Below are 18,194 nucleotides of genomic sequence, written 5' to 3'. Positions count from 1 at the left end.
CTAAATACATTGCTGACTGTGTGAATGACGGTCTGTTTGCAACTGTGTGTGTGTGTGACTCTCTGCCCTGCCTTTCACTGTGTGTATGACTGTATACAATTGATTATGTTCGCATATATAGTTACATGACAGGCGCATAGTCGCCATATGGGCAGGTGGAATTCCCCCCAAAACTTACCCCAAAAACACACTAATGTATGGGTCAATATGTCCACAGTTTTATTAATATTGATAACAATAAATTAAAGTCATTGCCCAGCCCCCATCCCGCCATAGAACATCATATGTCCCCCCCCAAAAAAGGCAATGACCGATTATTTCTGTAAATATAAATAGCATCAACAACCATAATAAAACACATCATCAACATAATATAAGTGCCAAACTTTGTTAAATAACCATGGTAGGGGCATACCCGGATACCCCTACCACACACCAGGTTCTGAGCCACAACCGAGCTCGAAACCTACCAAGGTTCATAACGAACCGTTTAACCAAGCTCTTCACCAGCAGTCTAACTGCTGTATTCTATTTACACTACCCCAGAGACTGTTTGTCCCCTAACTTTTCTCTCTCTAGCCCCGCCGCACTTTTACACTCTCACTCCACTCCCACATGGGGCCTTCCCATATGCCCGCCTCCTAGCTTTGTCAAGCCCCTATTCCACTAAGCTGCGCTTGTTCCATAGGGTTACAGGCAGGGCCGGTGCAAGGATTTTTGCCGCCCTAGGCAAAAGTAAAGATTGCTGCCCCCCCCCCCATGTGACATCACAATGCCCCACCCATATGATCTGCCATGTTAACCAACGCCAGTGCTGCAGTACCACCGTGTTTACATTAACCCCTTAAGGACCAAACTTCTGGAATAAAAGGGAATCATGACGTGTCAGGCACGTCATGTGTCCTTAAGGGGTTAAAAGGCCTGCAGTGACAGGCTATAGACACCAGAACCACTACATTAAGCTGCAGTGGTTCTGGGGACTATAGTGTTTCTTTAATGTGAGGTAAATTAGAGATTAGTGCCACGAATAATATACTAGATTGCCTACTTACAACCAGATGATGATGGGCTCTAGCTGCAGTCTGGCTCCACTGGTCTGGTGTAGAACAGGCTCTCTGGAGGCTGTTTGTAACTGTGGTCACAAAAATCAATGTTCTGGGAGAACGGGAAGCAGCTCCATTTTTTTTGGGCCCTTTACACAGCTCAAGGTCTGTGTCCCAGGGTCCACCTTCATGTTCCACCAATGATTTTGTTCACAGGGGGTGGAGTGTGTAGGGGATGTCCGGATATGTGTGTAAGGAATGCATTGTGTGAATCTCTGTGTGTAAGGGATGCATTGTGTGTAAGGGTTGCATTGCTTGTGTGTGTGTGTGTCTGTGTGTGTAATGCATTGTGTGTGTAATGCATTGTGTGTTTTTCTGTGTGCAAGGGGTGCATTGTCTTTGTGTGGAAGGGCTGCAAGGTGTGTTTCTGTGTATGTACGGGATGCAGTGTGTGCGTCTGTAAGGGGTGCATTGAGTGTGTGTAAGGGGTGCATTGAGTGTGTGTAAGGAATGCATTGTGTGTTATTGTGTGTGTAAGGGATACACTGTGTGTAAGGGTTGCATTGCTTGTGTGTGTGTGTGTGTAATGCATTATGTGTTTTTCTGTGTGCAAGGGGTGCATTGTCTTTGTGTGTAAGAAGTGCATTGTGAGTGATTGTGTGTGTGTGTGTGTGATGGATGTCAATCTCTCCCCCCTCCCTTGTCACTCTCTTCCCCCCCTCTCCCTCCCTTGTCACTCTCTTCCCCCCGCCCTTGTCACTCTCTTCTCCCCCTCCCCACTCTCATTCCCCCTCCCTCCCGTCACAATCATTCCCCCTCCCTCCCCTGTCACTCTGACTCCCCCTGTCACTCTCACTCCCTGTCAATTTCTTCTCCCCCCCTGTAAATCTCTTCTCCCCCCGTCATTTCTTCTACTCCCCCCTCCCCTACCAATTTCTTCTACTCCCCCCTCCCCTGCCAATTTCCTTCTCCCCCCCCTTCCCTACTAATTTCCTTCTCCCCAGCTCCCCTACTAATTTCTTTCTCCCCAGCTCCCCTACTAATTTCTTTCTCCCCCCTCCCCGTATGGTCCACGGGTACAGGGAGCTTTTGTTTCCTTTACCCGGCCGGACTAAAAGGAAGTGAACACTCAGTGCACACTTCCTGTTAGTCCGGCCGGGTATAGGAGACAGATGCTCCCTGTACCCGCGGACCATACAGGGCTCGGCCACGCTACAGTGAGGGAGTGACAGGAGGGAGCGCTGACCGCTTCCCTCCTGTCAGCCCCTCTCCTCATGCTGCGCCCGGGCGGTGCGCCCTCATGGACGCACCAGCCCGGGCAAAGCTGCAGCCGCCTGAGGCTCTCTGCAGAGTGCTCGGGCGGCTGCAGCATGAGGGGGGCCGGCGCTCCTGGCGGCGCCCCTTCCCAAAGGGCGCCCCAGGCGGCTGCCTAGTCCGCCTTACAGGTAGCACCAGCCCTGGTTACAGGAAAAGCTCTACTGGAATGGGTGATCTAGTGGTGTGGTATTAAAGGGTACTGGGTGCTCCCAAGGAAAAGAATCTGTTCCCCCACAGTAAATGAACCCAAGGCACACTAGAATTTGCACATAAAAAGTTTTTATTCATACAATATAGTAATGAATGCAACTGAAGAAAAAAGTGCTTAATACAGTGCAAATGTGTTAGAACAATCGTCCCATAACCACTTGAGTAATCTAAAGTGCTAAGAATAAATACTCACACCCATATAATATGGCATACTAACCTAGAGCAGGAGAAATGATAGCCCCTACGTTTTGGCCCTTAAGCCTTCCTCAGGGTAAGGGGAAATATTACGCATAGTCAATACACCTAAAACAAATATCACACACAGTGGCGGAAGCGAAGACCAGATTCCCAGGACACTGGACCACCAGAGATCAGCATGCTCCCCTTCCCTGCAAGGTAACAGGGACGGTGGAATGAATATTTGTTTTTTTTAATAATTATTATTGTAATAAAGCTCTTATACAAACACACTATATGTGGATGAGTGGGTGTGGTCCGGTAGGGGTGCTTTGAAGATTGTTTTGCACAGGGTGCCTAAAGGCCTAAGACCAGCCCTGGGCACAATCATGGTTACAATTCTGTTACTGTGTTCTGTATTTACTCCACTCAGGGGTTTTTGTCTCGATGTACAATTCCCCTCTAGCTTGTGAGCTCAGGGGCAGGATGCTCCTTTTGTTTTAGTGTGTCTAAATATTTATCCACTGATTATATAATTACTAATGTCATGTTTGCATAAATTACAGCACTCTGGTTAAAACAGCTGTACATGAATTGTTAAATAAATAAGATGCATATTGCATTATTTAACAAAACTTTTTAGGTGCATTAGATTTATTTGCATATTATTCACTGGCTGCTTTTTACTCGTGACCTTCTCACATCAAAATATAGTCACCATCACTGGAAGTATGGGTATTATAAAAGGTATTGTTTAACCGTATGGGTGGCAGACGCTATTGTTTACAACCAATAAGTTAAAACCACGAGGGGAATAATAGATTTGCTGCATGTTCCCTGGTAAGGTCATTCATTTTGTGTGTGCGTGTTGAAGCCCAGATCAAGCATATTATGCCTGCTCTGTCTAATCTATGTGCGTCTTTGTATAGATAAACAGCATTACCTGGATCTGAGCAAATCACAATTTGTTTCATACTCAATTGCTCAACGGAAAAGTTTTTTGGCTCTGACCTGAGAGCTGTAATTCACTCTATTGAGGCCACCGAGCTGCACTGGAACCTGCCTCTGAGTTCAGTGACAGCAGATTGACCTCAGATTAGATTAAACTGATTTTTATATTGAGAGACAACACTCTCTTCTTGCGTCCTCAGCAGTAATACGGGGGGACAAGTGTGAGGGAAATGTCACAACGTGGGGAGCTGTGGAGTGGAAAAAGCGGCCTTCTGATGAGAAGCTCAGGGCCCCTGGTAAAATGATCTAAGTGGTTCTGGACTCTGGCCACAAGCCTCCTACTCTGGTTTAATGTGTGAGGGGACGTGTGAGAGGGTCAGGAACGACGTGATGCCAGTTCCATGCACACAGCTCCCTCCTTCCCTTGCAGCAAATTCAGAAAGCAGAAACTAGCATGGTACATTTAATTATTCATCTCTTCAGCGGCATTAACCCTCAGTACTGGGTTTTAATGGAGTATAGAATGCACCTACAGAAAAACATGAGGGGAAGCTGTATCAGGTTTTTAAAATTAACAATGAGAATATTCAAAATGTATATCTATTATCTTCAGGCTTTTTTATAGTTAATGATAGATTTGTTTAAGCCAGAAACAAATATAATCAGAATGACAGAAATAAAGTTGTTTTGTCTCTTTTTTTTTTTTTTGCACTGCATAGGTGTACAAACAGGCTTGCTGTGCCCTCACAGCATTCCATAAGCTAATCATTAGATATAACAGTGCACAATTTTGTAATTATTATCTCGTTCTTAAAGTGTGAAGAATATGCTAGGATTTCTTATGCTGATTAGAAAACATAACATACTAGCAAGAAATAATAGAACTGGCTAAAACTCAGACTACACTGGGTTGGTGAGGAGTCTGCCTAGGACACTTAGCCAAATGAGATGATACAGTTTGGTACCTGGCTTTCCCTTCACTCCTTGCTCTGTCTGTGTACGGCATTGAAACAGGAAGGGCAGTGACTTCCATTCGGCCAATGCTCTTGTGTACTTGGCAGCAGAAGGGGGCGCCCTCCGGGTCATGCCGCTTCCTGTGGCTTCCTGCACCTTCACACTTTCTTGGTTGTGCGGAAGGGTTGTTTATATATACCGCTTTGAGTAGCAGGATGTCTCCTGGGAATCGCTGGGCCTTCAGCAGGCGTGTAGGGTAGCTCTGTGGGGTGTTCTCCCTCAGTAGATTGAATAGGCGTCGCCTTGATACGAACCTGAAGCCTGCAAATATTGCATCCAAATATGTGTTCGGCAGCGCCTTGTTGTGTCTCCATGGGCTGTGTCAGTCCAGACTGGTGGAACAGACACGTGTCCGCCATCTTAGGTGAGTTAGCCGCAATCAAGAGTCGTGGGGTGGCATCTGTTTAGGGTCGTTAGAGGTGTTAGACAGTGGATACCAGGATAACCCCCGCCGGTGCGAGGTGGGGGGGCAGCTATGTTCACCGGGACCACTCTGTCAGCAAAGGAGCTAGAAGAGCGGCCGCCTCTCCAAAGCTCTGGCTCGTGTAGGCCGCAAGCGGGTTATGCAGAGGTTTAACAGGCTCACAACGGGTATCCTCCGGTGCACCGAAGACCCCTTGACAGGATGAGAGCTTATTGCGGTCTGATTAACGGGTAGCCGGGTAGAAATCACGAATTATCAGGGTCAGATGCAGGAGGTCTTGCTATGCATTTCTGGCTTCCTTGGCAGTCAAGCTCCGCTCCCCATTTTGTCTCTTTTTTCTACCTCAGTGTATCAAAATATTCCCAGATAAACTGAGGAGAAAACTATAATTTTGGTAAATATTCACAAGAGCACAGCTCAGTGTAATATTATGGTGTCAGTAGTGTCCTGACCCCCCTGCAAATGTAAAAGGTCAAATCCTATGGAATAGTTTAATTGTATAGGATGCAGGTTGCAGTGCTGCCACCCACCCCATGTGTTTCCTCTTAAGAGTTAATAAGTATGTAGGGATTTAGAAAAATACAGCATTCTGTCTCATTAGAGATTTTTATCTCTAGCTAAAGACAGCAAGGTGAATTGTTAGTGTAGGACTTACCTAAAAGGTGTTGCCGATGTGGCTGGCGAGCTTACACTTAAATGGCCATTGGAGTGATACTAAAAAAACTCCAGTAATTTAAATGTTCATACAGATTTGGAATAGTGTTCAAGTAGCTTTTTTATTGTATGTATTGGGGCTGATGTATACTATAGTCATTTCTTCTGCCCAGGAGTAGTGGGAGTTTGAGCACAAGACTTAATTTTGTATGTTTGTATTAGTTGTCACGTAGTCTTTATACTTGTATTGCTGTCCACTTGACCACCAAAGAAGCAGAGGAAAGGGCCATGTCCTTCAGATGATCATATTTGTAAATAAATAAACCAAAGACCAAACTGAGATGGTAGTGGATGCATGGAAGAGCCTTCCAGATAAAGAGGTAGAGGTTAATACAGTAGAGGAGTTTAAGCATGCATGGGATAGGCATAAGGCTATCCTAACTATAAGATAAGGCCAGGGACTAATGAAAGTATTTACAAAATTGGGCAGACTAGATGGGCCGAATGGTTCTTATCTGCCGTCACATTCTATGTTTCTAAATACCATATAAACAGATAAACCAAATACCATAATAAAAAATAAATAACACTGACACCATTTAACATTGGATGGAAAGGCAGTAGCTTTATTGAGGGTTTTAGAGGCATTACCAAACACTTTAAATTAATTCTATAACCATTTAATTCCGTAATCATGTAATAACATAACCATTTCACCAAGATTAAAATTTAACAATCCGCCCTTGAACCGGCCAGATTGCTTAAACCTTAAGCCTCAATCCACCTCATATTTGAGGCGATTTTACCCCCCAATTCCACAACCTATGACACTAAAATGAAAATAAAAAATGGGTGGGTAGGTGGGAAGCTCAAAGCTTCTCCCTCTTGATCTGTAAGTCCCTCAGGTGTGAAGCCTGCGCAATTCAAATTTGGTATGTACACCTATTACTAACTAGCATGCACTGCTTTCTTTAATCTTAACCAATCAGGGCCTAACATTTTTCCGCCACAAAAAACTAAAAGCCAATGAAAATACCCTGGCTAACCTTCCAAGCTAAACTAACCCTTGACCTTTAGCTGACCCTAACTGATTACCCTATGCTCCCTGCCGGATATCTCTCTCGCGCAATAAGCCAGTGCTTCTCAATTCTCAATACATACCCAGTTATATATTACCCTCTACAGTACCTCACAATGGGTTGAGGAAGTCATTTAACCCTTCCTGCCACTATTCTGCATATGTAGTTGGGAAGAGAGGAGGCCATTGACAGGTGTCCCTTCGAGAATCAATAGCGTCTCTCTTGTTTCACGCTGGGAGATCAAACATGCTACGTTTAATTATTCAAGAGCGATTGTATGATGTATCAATGTTGCACATTCCAGATTGCATGGCAGCTGTCAGAAAGCACATTTTGCTGCATATAAAAGTTTGTGACCTTTTGCTCTTCTCTGCATACCTCTTGTACCTGGACCTGTCAGTTACAATTTGTTTAACTAGCTCGGCAAATTCCAGTAAGAATGACAAAGGTAGCAGATCATTGGTGAAATCCTAGTAACAACTTAGTGCTGATGAACAGTTCATCTCCAGCTGCTGTTAGACTGCACACTGTACCATCATATTAATTGCTTTTGACAAGAAGCGATTTAACTCTTTCTGAACTAAAGCGATACAAGTGGCAGCAAGAACCATGTCATTAGATAATTAAAGTATATTTGTAAGACTTGGACAATCATATTTTTACAAATACAGATTTCTCTGCAAATTAAAAATTGTTATATGCTTGAAATCTATCAAAAACTGATTGCATTAGTTGTTTCCTGGCTAGTCCATGGCATCATCACCATAGGGTTAGCTCCACCCACTTGGCTATTTAGCACAGGAAATAAAATAATTTAAATTATAAATACCCCTCCTACCATATACGATATCCAGTCTTTTTCTTGCCCTGTGGACAGGTTCTCCTTTTTTCAAGTTTACTATTTTATTTTATGCTCATCCGGGCACTTTTTGAAAAAGCCCAGATAGAAGAGTTTAGCCTCTCTCTACACGACAGCCCTGTTAAAGGGGATTCCCAAGGTGTACCTCTCTTAGTGACTATGGGTCTGACCTAGACTCTCTCTCTTATATAATTCTCTTTTTTGGCTTAAAACATTCCTGGGTTTCTTGCACAGTTTTGGGTTATTGTCAAATCAACTTCACTGAATTTGGTTGAATCTGTGAAGACAATATATCCCTATACACTTCAGAATTAATCCAGCTGCTCCTCTCTTCTGTTGCATCATCAATAAACACTAGTACACTAGTGATCTAGTGCTACTTTAAGCCATGCATGCCCATGCCATCACACTGCCTCCACCATGGGCGTCCGCAGGGGGGGGGCAAGGGGGGGCACCATGGGCGTCCGCAGGGGGGGTAAGGGGGGGGATTTTTCAGCTTGTTCTGCTAATTTTCGTGTAAGATTTAAAATGAACTGCAATACCGGCGCCGGCCAGTGGCCAGTGGCGCTGTGTATGGAGAGAGACAGGGACAGGAAGCTGCATCTATCCCTGCTTCTCTCTGCTGAGTGTAACCGCAGGGGAGCAACACATGCAGGTAGAGACAGCCTACAGATCAGGTAAGTGGGGGATGGGATGGGGGGGTTTAAAATAGCCTATAGATTAGGGGAGTAAGGCATGGGGGGCAGCCTATATATTAGGGAAGTAAGGGATGGGGGGGGGCAGCCTATATATTAGGGGAGTAAGGGATGGGGGGGGCAGCCTATATATTAGGGGAGTAAGGCATGGGGGGGCAGCCTATAGATTAGGGGAGTAAGGCATGGGGGGGCAGCCTATATATTAGGGGAGTGAGGCATGGGGGGGCAGCCTATATATTAGGCGAGTAGGGGATGGGGGGGCAGCCTATAGATTAGGGGAGTAAGGCATGGGGGGCAGCCTATAGATATGGGGAGTAAGGCATGGGGGGGGGCAGCCTATATATTAGGGGAGTGAGGCATGGGGGGGCAGCCTATATATTAGGGGAGTAAGGCATGGGGGGCAGCCTATATATTAGGGGAGTAAGGCATGGGGGGCAGCCTATATATTAGGGAAGTGAGGGATGGGGGGGCAGCCTATATATTAGGGGAGTAAGGCATGGGGGGGCAGCCTATATATTAGGGGAGTAAGGCATGGGGGGCAGCCTATATATTAGGGGAGTGAGGCATGGGGGGAAGCCTATATATTAGGGGAGTAAAGCATGGGGGGGCAGCCTATATATTAGGGGAGTAAGGCATGGGGGGGCAGCCTATAGATTAGGGGAGTAAGGCATGGGGGGGCAGCCTATATATTAGGGGAGTGAGGCATGGGGGGGCAGCCTATATATTAGGGGAGTAAGGCATGGGGGGGGCAGCCTATATATTAGGGGAGTAAGGCATGGGGGGGCAGCCTATATATTAGGGAAGTGAGGGATGGGGGGCAGCCTATATATTAGGGGAGTAAGGCATGGGGGGGCAGCCTATATATTAGGGGAGTAAGGCATGGGGGGCAGCCTATATATTAGGGGAGTGAGGCATGGGGGGAAGCCTATATATTAGGGGAGTAAAGCATGGGGGGGCAGCCTATATATTAGGGGAGTAAGGCATGGGGGGGGCAGCCTATATATTAGGGGAGTAAGGCATGGGGGGGCAGCCTATATATTAGGGGAGTAAGGCATGGGGGCAGCCTATATATTAGGGGAGTAAGGCATTGGGGGGCAGCCTATATATTAGGGGAGTAAGGCATGGGAGGGGCAGCCTATATATTAGGGGAGTGAGGCATGGGGGGAAGCCTATATATTAGGGGAGTAAGGCATGGGGGGCAGCCTATATATTAGGGGAGTAAGGCATGGGGGGCAGCCTATATATTAGGGGAGTAAGGCATGGGGGGCAGCCTATATATTAGGGGAGTAAGGCATGGGGTGCAGCCTATATATTAGGGGAGTAAGGCATGGGGGGGCAGCGTATATATTAGGGGAGTAAGGCATGGGGGGGCAGCCTATATATTAGGGGAGTAAGGCATGGGGGGCAGGCTATATATTAGGGGAGTAAGGCATGGGGGGCGGGCAGCCTATATATTAGGGGAGTAAGGCATGGGGGGGGGCAGCCTATATATTAGGGGAGTAAGGCATGGGGGGCAGCCTATATATTAGGGGAGTAAGGCATGGGGGGGCAGCCTATATATTAAGGGAGTAAGGGATGGGGGCAACCTATATATTAGGGGAGTAAGGCATGGGGGAGGGGGGCAGCCTATAGATTAGGGGAGTAAGGCATGGGGGGGGGCAGCCTATACATTAGGGGAGTAAGGCATGGGGGGCAGCCTATATATTAGGGGAGTGAAGGATGGGGGGCAGCCTCTATATTAGGGGAGTAAGGCATGGGGGGCAGCCTATATATTAGGGGAGTAAGGCATGGGGGCAGCCTCTATATTAGGCAAGTGAGGCATGGGGGGGGCAGCCTAGATATTAGTGGAGTGAGGTATGGGGGGGCAGCTTATATATTAGGGGAGTAAGACATGGGGGGCAGCTTATATATTAGGGGATTGAGGCATGGGGGGTAGCCTATACATTAGGGGAGTAAGGCATGGGGGGGCAGCCTATATATTAGGCAAGTGAGGCATAGGGGGGCAGCCTATAGATTAGGCAAGTGAGGCATGGGGGGCAGCATATAGATTAGGCAAGTGAGGCATGGGGGGGCAGCCTATAAATTAGGCAAGTGAGGCATGTGGGGGGGGGGCTAAATGAAGAGTCAGCAAGGAGCAGGAAGGGTCTGCGAGGAGCAGGATATGCAAGGAGCAGGGGCAGTAAGGGGCAGGAAGGGTCTGCAAGGAGCAGAAAGGGACAGAAGGAGCACAAAGGTAAAGTTGAAGAAGGAGCAGAAAGGGACAGCAAGGAGCACAAAGCTAAAGTAGAAGAAGGAGCAGAAAGGAATCAGAAGGAGAAAGGAGCATAAGGGCGCAAAATAAGCATAAAGGTAAAGGAGCAGAAGTAGCCAAATATAGAAGACAGTGTCAGAAGAAAAAGAAGACTGTCAAATGAAGGAGAAGAAAAGGATATTGGAGCAGGAAGGACAAATGAAGTGAACCCTCCACTTTATTCTGGACACCACATCATAAGGCTTTGGTATCTGGGCCTGGCAGGGAAACTCTGGACCTTCTCATCTCCCCAGGTAAAAAAAAAATAGTGTTAATGTGTTCACTTTTATTTACTGAGTGTCAGGAAGCACAGAGTGCCGCTGGGTAGGGGTGTTGCTAATTGGCTAGAGCGGTCAGCTGGCACTCTAAGCCAATCAATAGCTCCCCATTCATAAAAAAGTTTAAAAAAAACTAGCGATTGGTTTAGAGCGTCAACTGTCAACTCTAGCCAATCAGCGTCACCCATGCCTGACGTCAATCTGCACTTCCTGACACTCCGTTTGAGATGCCAAATACCACTGAGGGACCTGGAGCTGGAGGAAGCCTTTGGGGTTAAACCATTTGAGAGCGGTTTAACCCCTTAAAGGAAAGAGCACCCAGGGGCTTCCTGGCATCATAGCATTTTCATTTAGATGAAGTTGTTATGGTGACCAGAATGTTCCTTTAATTTGCTTAACCCCTTAAGGACCAAACTTCTGGAATAAAAGGGAATCATGACATGTCACACATGTCATGTGTCCTTAAGGGGTTAAAGGAACACTATCGTGTCAGGAATACAAACATGTATTCCTGACACCATAGTTGTGAAAACGCTATTCACCCTGGCTTTATGTGATAATGACTATGCTCCTCCCCTTCATGACACTGTCAAAAAGGGGCCAAGCAGGGGAGGGCTGGCAGCCTTAGGCCTGGGGGGCAAAACCAGTCAAGTGGCCCATTGCGCCACCAAATCAGTTCACCATCCATGCCCACCTTTTCCTGGTTTTATAACGGATATTGATGTTATGCTAATCAGTAGCTCTTTGCCATACCCACTCCTTCACGGCTCTGACTTTCAATGTTGTCAGAGCACAGGCTGAGAATCTCTGAGCCTGTGCTCTGACTCACTAACTGAGCGCTGGAACCACGAGGGAGAGGATATGATCTGACTGCACCTACTGCTGGTGCGCACCAGTGGACCACCAGCGAATCGTTTAAATTAAATATGCTGGTGTCCCCAACTTGTGAGCTGTGTTGGCCGCCGGGTGCCTCTGTTGTCATGGCACCCTGCGTGACCGCACAGCTTGCCCACCCCAACGGCTGGTCCTGCTGACACACACTGACGTAACTACTTAGACATCCCTCAATATTAATACAGACATCAGAGTAAACACCAATAAACTGTGGAAACAGAGCTGATCCCCCCAAATTTATAAAGGTTTGCTTAGAGGATTTATTCAAGATTAAATCATGCCTCCTCCTCTCTCTCCCCCATGCGCTGCTCTGTAGGCTGGGAGGAAGTGAAGAGTAATCACAGTCTCCCAGCACAACGCCACCTGTGGCTGCATGGGGAACAGCTGTTTAATGTAATGCTTGCAGGACGGCCAGCTGCCGCAGAACCTCTTTGTTTCCGTCTCTGCAAAGGGCTCCAGGCACTGCTTGTTGTGAGTGTGAGCCACTGTAAATTAGGGGCAGAGGGCACTTGCACTGCGGTCAAGATGGGTCTGGGCAGGAGGAGAGTGCAGTGCAATCAGTGCACTCCCCTCCTGTGGGTCACCAGTAGACTGGTGCACCTGCCCAGGATCAGAGCCGGTGCAAGGATTTTTGCCGCCCTAGACAAAATATAAATTTGCCGCCCCCCCATGTGACAATGCCCCACCCATATGATCTGCCATATGAACTAACGCCAGTGCTGCACACAGTGTGTGTTTACATTAAAAAGCCTGCAGGGACCAGCTATAGACACCACAACCACTTCATTAAGCTATAGTGTCCCTTTAATGTGAGGTAAATTATAGATTAGTGTCACTAATAATATACTAGATTGCCTACTTACAATTAGATGAGGATGATGATGAGCTGCAGTTTGGCTCCACTGGTCTGGTGTAGAACAGGATCTCTGGAGGCTGTTTGCAACTGTGGTCACAAAATTCAATGTTCTGGGAGAATTAGAAGCAGCTCCATTTTTTGGGGGCCTCTTACACAGCTCAAGGTCTGGGCCCCAGGGCCTGACGGTGAGTATGCCCATAAGGCCCACTCATAAGTCCACTTATATGTTCCACCCACCCATGAGTTCGCTCACAGGGAGTGGAGTGTGTAGGGGATGTGTTATGAGTTATTGTAGAGGATCTAATATGTGTGCTTATGGTATGTAGTTTATAGGGATACCAGTTTGTGCAGGTGATGCAGTGTGTTTGTGTGTAGTGGAAGCAGTGTGTATTTGTGTATAAGGGATGTATTATGTGTTTCTGGTTGTGTGTAAGGGATGCATTGTGTGAATCTGTGTTTGTATGCATAAGGGATGCAAGGTGTGTGTCTGTATGTGTGTGCATTGAGTGTAAGAGATGCATTGTGTTTCTGTGTGTATGTAAGAAAAGCAGTGTGGGTGTGTTTGCATTGTCTGTTTCTGTGTATGTGTGCAAAGGATGCATTGTCTTTGTGTGGGGGTTGCATTGTGTGTGTGTGTGTAATGGATGCATTGTGTGTTTCTCTGTGTGTAAGTGAAGCATGTTGTGTTTCTGTGTATGTATAGGGATGCATTGTGTGTTTCTGTGTATGTATAGGGATGCATTGTGTGTGTGTGTGTGTGTGCACATAGTGTGAAAGAGCTCCCTGTCTTGCCCCCTGTCCTATAGAGCTGTCCCTTAGAGCTTCTTAACCCTCCTACTTCTTCTTACCCCCCTTCTTCTTACCCCCTTCTTCTTCTTACTCCCCCTTCTTCTTACTCCCCCCTCTTCTTCTTATCTCCCCTCCTTCTTATTCCCCATCTCCCTCTTCTTACTCCCCCTCCCCTTCCCCCCTCTTTTTCTTATCTCCCCTCCTTCTTATTCCCCCTCTCCCTCTTCTTACTCCCCCTCCCCTTCCCCCCTCTTTTTCTTATCTCCCCTCCTTCTTACTCCCCCCTCTTCTTACTCCCCTTCCCCCTCTTCTTCTTACTCCCCCTCCCCCTCTTCTTATTCCCCCTCCCCCTCTTCTTCCCCCCTTTTTCTTATCTCCCCTCCTTCTTACTGCCCCCTCTTCTTACTCCCCCCTCACCCTCCCTACTCCCCCTCCCTCTCTTCTTACTCCCCCCTCCCTCTCATCTTACCCCCCTCCCCTCTTACTCCCCCCTCCCTCTCTTCTTACCCCCCTCCCCTTCTTATCTCCCCTCCTTCTTACTCCCCCCTCTTCTTACTCACCCCCTTCTTTTTCTTATCTCCCCTCCTTCTTACTCCCCCTCCCCCTCTTCTTATTCCCCCTCCCCCTCTTCTTCCCCCCTTTTTCTTATCTCCCCTCCTTCTTACTGCCCCCTCTTCTTACTCCCCCTCACCCTCCCTACTCCCCCTCCCTCTCTTCTTACTCCCCCTCCCTCTCATCTTACCCCCCTCCCCTCTTACTCCCCCCTCCCTCTCTTCTTACCCCCCTCCCCTCTTACTCCCCCCTCCCCTCCTACTCTCCCCCTCCCCTCTTCTTACTCCCCCCCTCTCCTTACTCTGCCCCTCCCCTCTTCTTACTCTCCCCCTCCCCTCCTCTTACTCTCCCCCTCCCCTCTTACTCCCCCCTCACTCTCCCCCTCTTCTTAATCTCCACCTCCTCTTACTCTCCACCCTCCCCTCCTACTCCCCCTCCCCTCTTACTCCCCCTCACTCTCCCCCTTCCCCTCTTCTTACTCCCCCCTCTTCTTATTCCCCCACCTCCCCTCTTACTCCCCCCTCCCCTCTTCTTACTCCCCACCTCCCTCTCCACCTCCCCTCTAACTCCCCCCTCCCCTCTTACTCTCCCCCTCCGCTCTTCTTACTCCCCACCCCTTCTTCTTACTCACCCCTCCCCTCTTCTTACTTCCCCTCCCTCTCCTCTTCTTACTCCCCCTCCCTCTCCTTACTCCCCCTCCCTCTCCCCCTCCCCTCCTCTTACTCTCCCCCCTCCCCTCGTCTTACTCCCCCCTCACTCTCCCCCTCTTCTTACTCTCCCCCCTCCCCTCTTCTTACTCCCCCCTCTTCTTATCCCCCCCTCCCCTCTTCTTATTCCCCCACCTCCCCTCTTACTCCCCCTCCCCTCTTCTTATCCCCCCCTCCCCTCTTCTTATTCCCCCACCTCCCCTCTTACTCCCCCCCTCCCCTCTTCTTATTCCCCCCCCTCTCCCCTCTTCTTATCCCTCCCCTCTTCTTATTCCCCCCCTCCCCCCTCTTCTTATCCCCCCCTCCCCCCTCTTCTTATCCCCCCTCCCCTCTTCTTATCCCCCCTCTTCTTATCCCCCCACCCTCTCCCCTCTTCTTATCCCCCCCTCTTCTTATTCCCCCACCTCCCCTCTTACTCCCCCCCTCCTCTCTTCTTACCCCCCCTCTCCCCTCTTCTTATCCCTCCCCTCTTCTTATTCCCCCCCTCCCCCCTCTTCTTATCCCCCCCTCCCCTCTTCTTATCGCCCCCCCTCTTCTTATTCCCCCCACCCTCTCCCCTCTTCTTATTCCACCCCTCCCCTCTTCTTATTCCACCCCTCCCCTCTTCTTATCCCCCCTCCCCTCTTCTTATCCCCCCCTCTTCTTATTCCCCCCAACCTCTCCCCTCTTCTTATTCCACCCCTCCCCTCTTACTCCCCCCCCTCCCCTCTTCTTATTCCCCCCCTCTCCCCTCTTCTTATCCCTCCCCTCTTCTTATTCCCCCCACCCTCTCCCCTCTTCTTATTCCACCCCTCCCCTCCCCTCTTCTTATTCCACCCCTCCCCTCTTCTTATTCCACCCCTCCCCTCTTCTTATCCCCCCTCCCCTCTTCTTATCCCCCCTCCCCTCTTCTTATCCCCCCTCTTCTTATTCCCCCCACCCTCTCCCCCCTTCTTATTCCACCCCTCTCCTCTTACTCCCCCCCTCCCCTCTTCTTATTCCCCCCCTCTCCCCTCTTCTTATCCCTCCCCTCTTCTTATTCCCCCCACCCTCTCCCCTCTTCTTATTCCACCCCTCCCCTCTTCTTATTCCACCCCTCCCCTCTTCTTATCCCCCCCTCCCCTCTTCTTATCCCCCCCTCTTCTTATTCCCCCCACCCTCTCCCCTCTTCTTATTCCACCCGCCCCCCCTCTTAAGAATTTCGGGCGGCCTGGGGGGCAATTGCCTCCCTGCCCCCCGGCCCAGCCCGCCCCTGGGGCCAAGCATAGATGTCATTACAATTATGCCCCCCCCTGGAAAAATTCCTGCGGACGCCCATGGCCTCCACCATGTTTTACGGATGATGTGGAATGCTTTGGATCATAAGTCGTTCCAAGCCTTCTCCAAACTTTTTTCTTTCCATCAGTCTGGTACAGGTTGATCTTCGTTTTGTCTGTCCAAAGAATGACGTTCCAGAACTGGGCTGCTATTTGAGATGCTTTTTTTTGGCACAGTCTAATCAGGCCTTTCTATTCTTGAGGCTGGTTTCCATGTGGTGAACCCTCTGTATCTGCTCTTGTTAAGTCTTCTCTTTATGGTAGACTTGGATAATGATATGGATAGCCTGTTTCACTTGCATTGAGAGTTAATTTGACCGCATGTTGTGGGTTCACAGCAACAGCTTCCAAATGTGAAAGCCACACCTTGAATCAACTCCAGACCTTTTATCTGCTTAATTGATAAAGAAATAACAAAGCAATAGCCCACACCTGTCCATGAAACAGCTTTTGCGTCAATTGTCCAATTACTTTTGGTCCCTTGAAAAGGAGGGGGCTACATATTAAAGAGCTGTGATTCATAAGCCCTTCTCCTAATATGATGTGAATACCCTCACATTAAAGGGACACTATAGTCACCTAAACAACTATTTTTATGCAAACACTGCCTTTTCAGAGATATTAGATATCATTTGGTGTTTTAGGGGTTAACCACTTTAACATCTGGTTTTGTGTGTATCTTTAAGTATTCTATTTAGTGAGTGATTTTGGAGCACCCACACAGTGTTTCAGCTGTTACACTAAATATACTGTAATAGATTACGATATAAGCACCTGTATTTCACACATCTGTTTGTGTATTTATCTTTTTAAGTTCTTGATATGTACAGTTTCATATCAGAGTGTGTTTCTGTTGCCTATGCACTTGTTAAGAAAGTGTCTCCATTCAACACATTTTGATCAACTTATTTATATTTTATGTTTTTACCACTGTTTGCCTTTTATCTGGTACTTGTTGTTTTAGCACAGGCTACTATATAGAGTATCCTGATATTAGTAATACAGTACAGTACAGCTTGTTGCAAATTTGGACTCCGTGCCTTCCCCAACTATTTCAGCCCTGGCTACCTTGGCTCAGGCAGCCAGGGATAATCCTGTGATTCTCCCACCTGCTCTTTTCTCCTTTCCTATTTCCCTCCCCATTACTCCATTGCCAGACCTTCATCACATGTCTGGCTCTTTGGCACCTGTGGTTGTATCTGGGCCCTGCAATGGAGCCACTGGGAAACTTCTGAGGTCTCCGGTGGCTAGTGCACCTGCTTCAGCTGAGGTTTGTGCTGGCACATTTACTGTACGTTTTAATGGGTCGGGCCTCATTTAGGGGAATATGCTGCATGTCAGTGCTGATATTTCTGCTGGGTCCACGGTACATTCTGCATCTTGAATTATTCTGCTATTGTTTCTGCATTGCCTGCTCCAGCCGTTGCCTTGATCAGTACCCTTGGTGCTCCCATTTTGTATTCTGTTTTGCAGGAAGTCTTAACAAACTTAGAGCAGACATTCTCAGCAGCTTTCAGGGCTGACTCCATCGAATCAACTGACCGCACTGGCATCACCAAGTACTCCAATGCAGCCGCTGGTGGAGTCTTCCAATCAGTGAGATCAAGAATCACAGCCCTCCAGGACTCGTAGTGAGTTTTTGCCTCCTTCTATTACATGATGCTGGGTCGGAGGATGAAGGGTCACTGGGGCTATCACTAGGGGACCCAAGGTCATGTTTTGCATATTGAAAACGCTGTTGCTATTGCAGGGTTGGGTTAGCCACTTGGGTGCTTCGGCAGTGTTTTCTTTGCCTCCAGTTCCTCAGTCCTGTCCTACCTCATGCATGGACCATTCAGACTTGTAACAATTTAAAGACTGATAGCGATGCTTCTTGATTTTGGCTTCCTGTAATTTGGAGCAAGACCTCCCCATTCTAAAATATAGGGAGATAATATATTATATCTATCAATATTTTAGGGACGGGCAAGTAGAGAGTATGACAAACCATCTATCCCAGTCTTTTAACATCCAATATATGCATCGTTGGTCACACTTGGAGCCTGAGAGGGTTTTGCCTTCAGGGAGGTTCTTCTTTTTCCCAGCATTCTCGTTCCTTTAGCCATACTGG

Source organism: Pelobates fuscus, chromosome 3 (genome assembly GCF_036172605.1).
Source record: "Pelobates fuscus isolate aPelFus1 chromosome 3, aPelFus1.pri, whole genome shotgun sequence".
In the NCBI taxonomy this organism is placed as follows: domain Eukaryota; kingdom Metazoa; phylum Chordata; class Amphibia; order Anura; family Pelobatidae; genus Pelobates; species Pelobates fuscus.
This window is presented reverse-complemented; position numbering follows the sequence as displayed.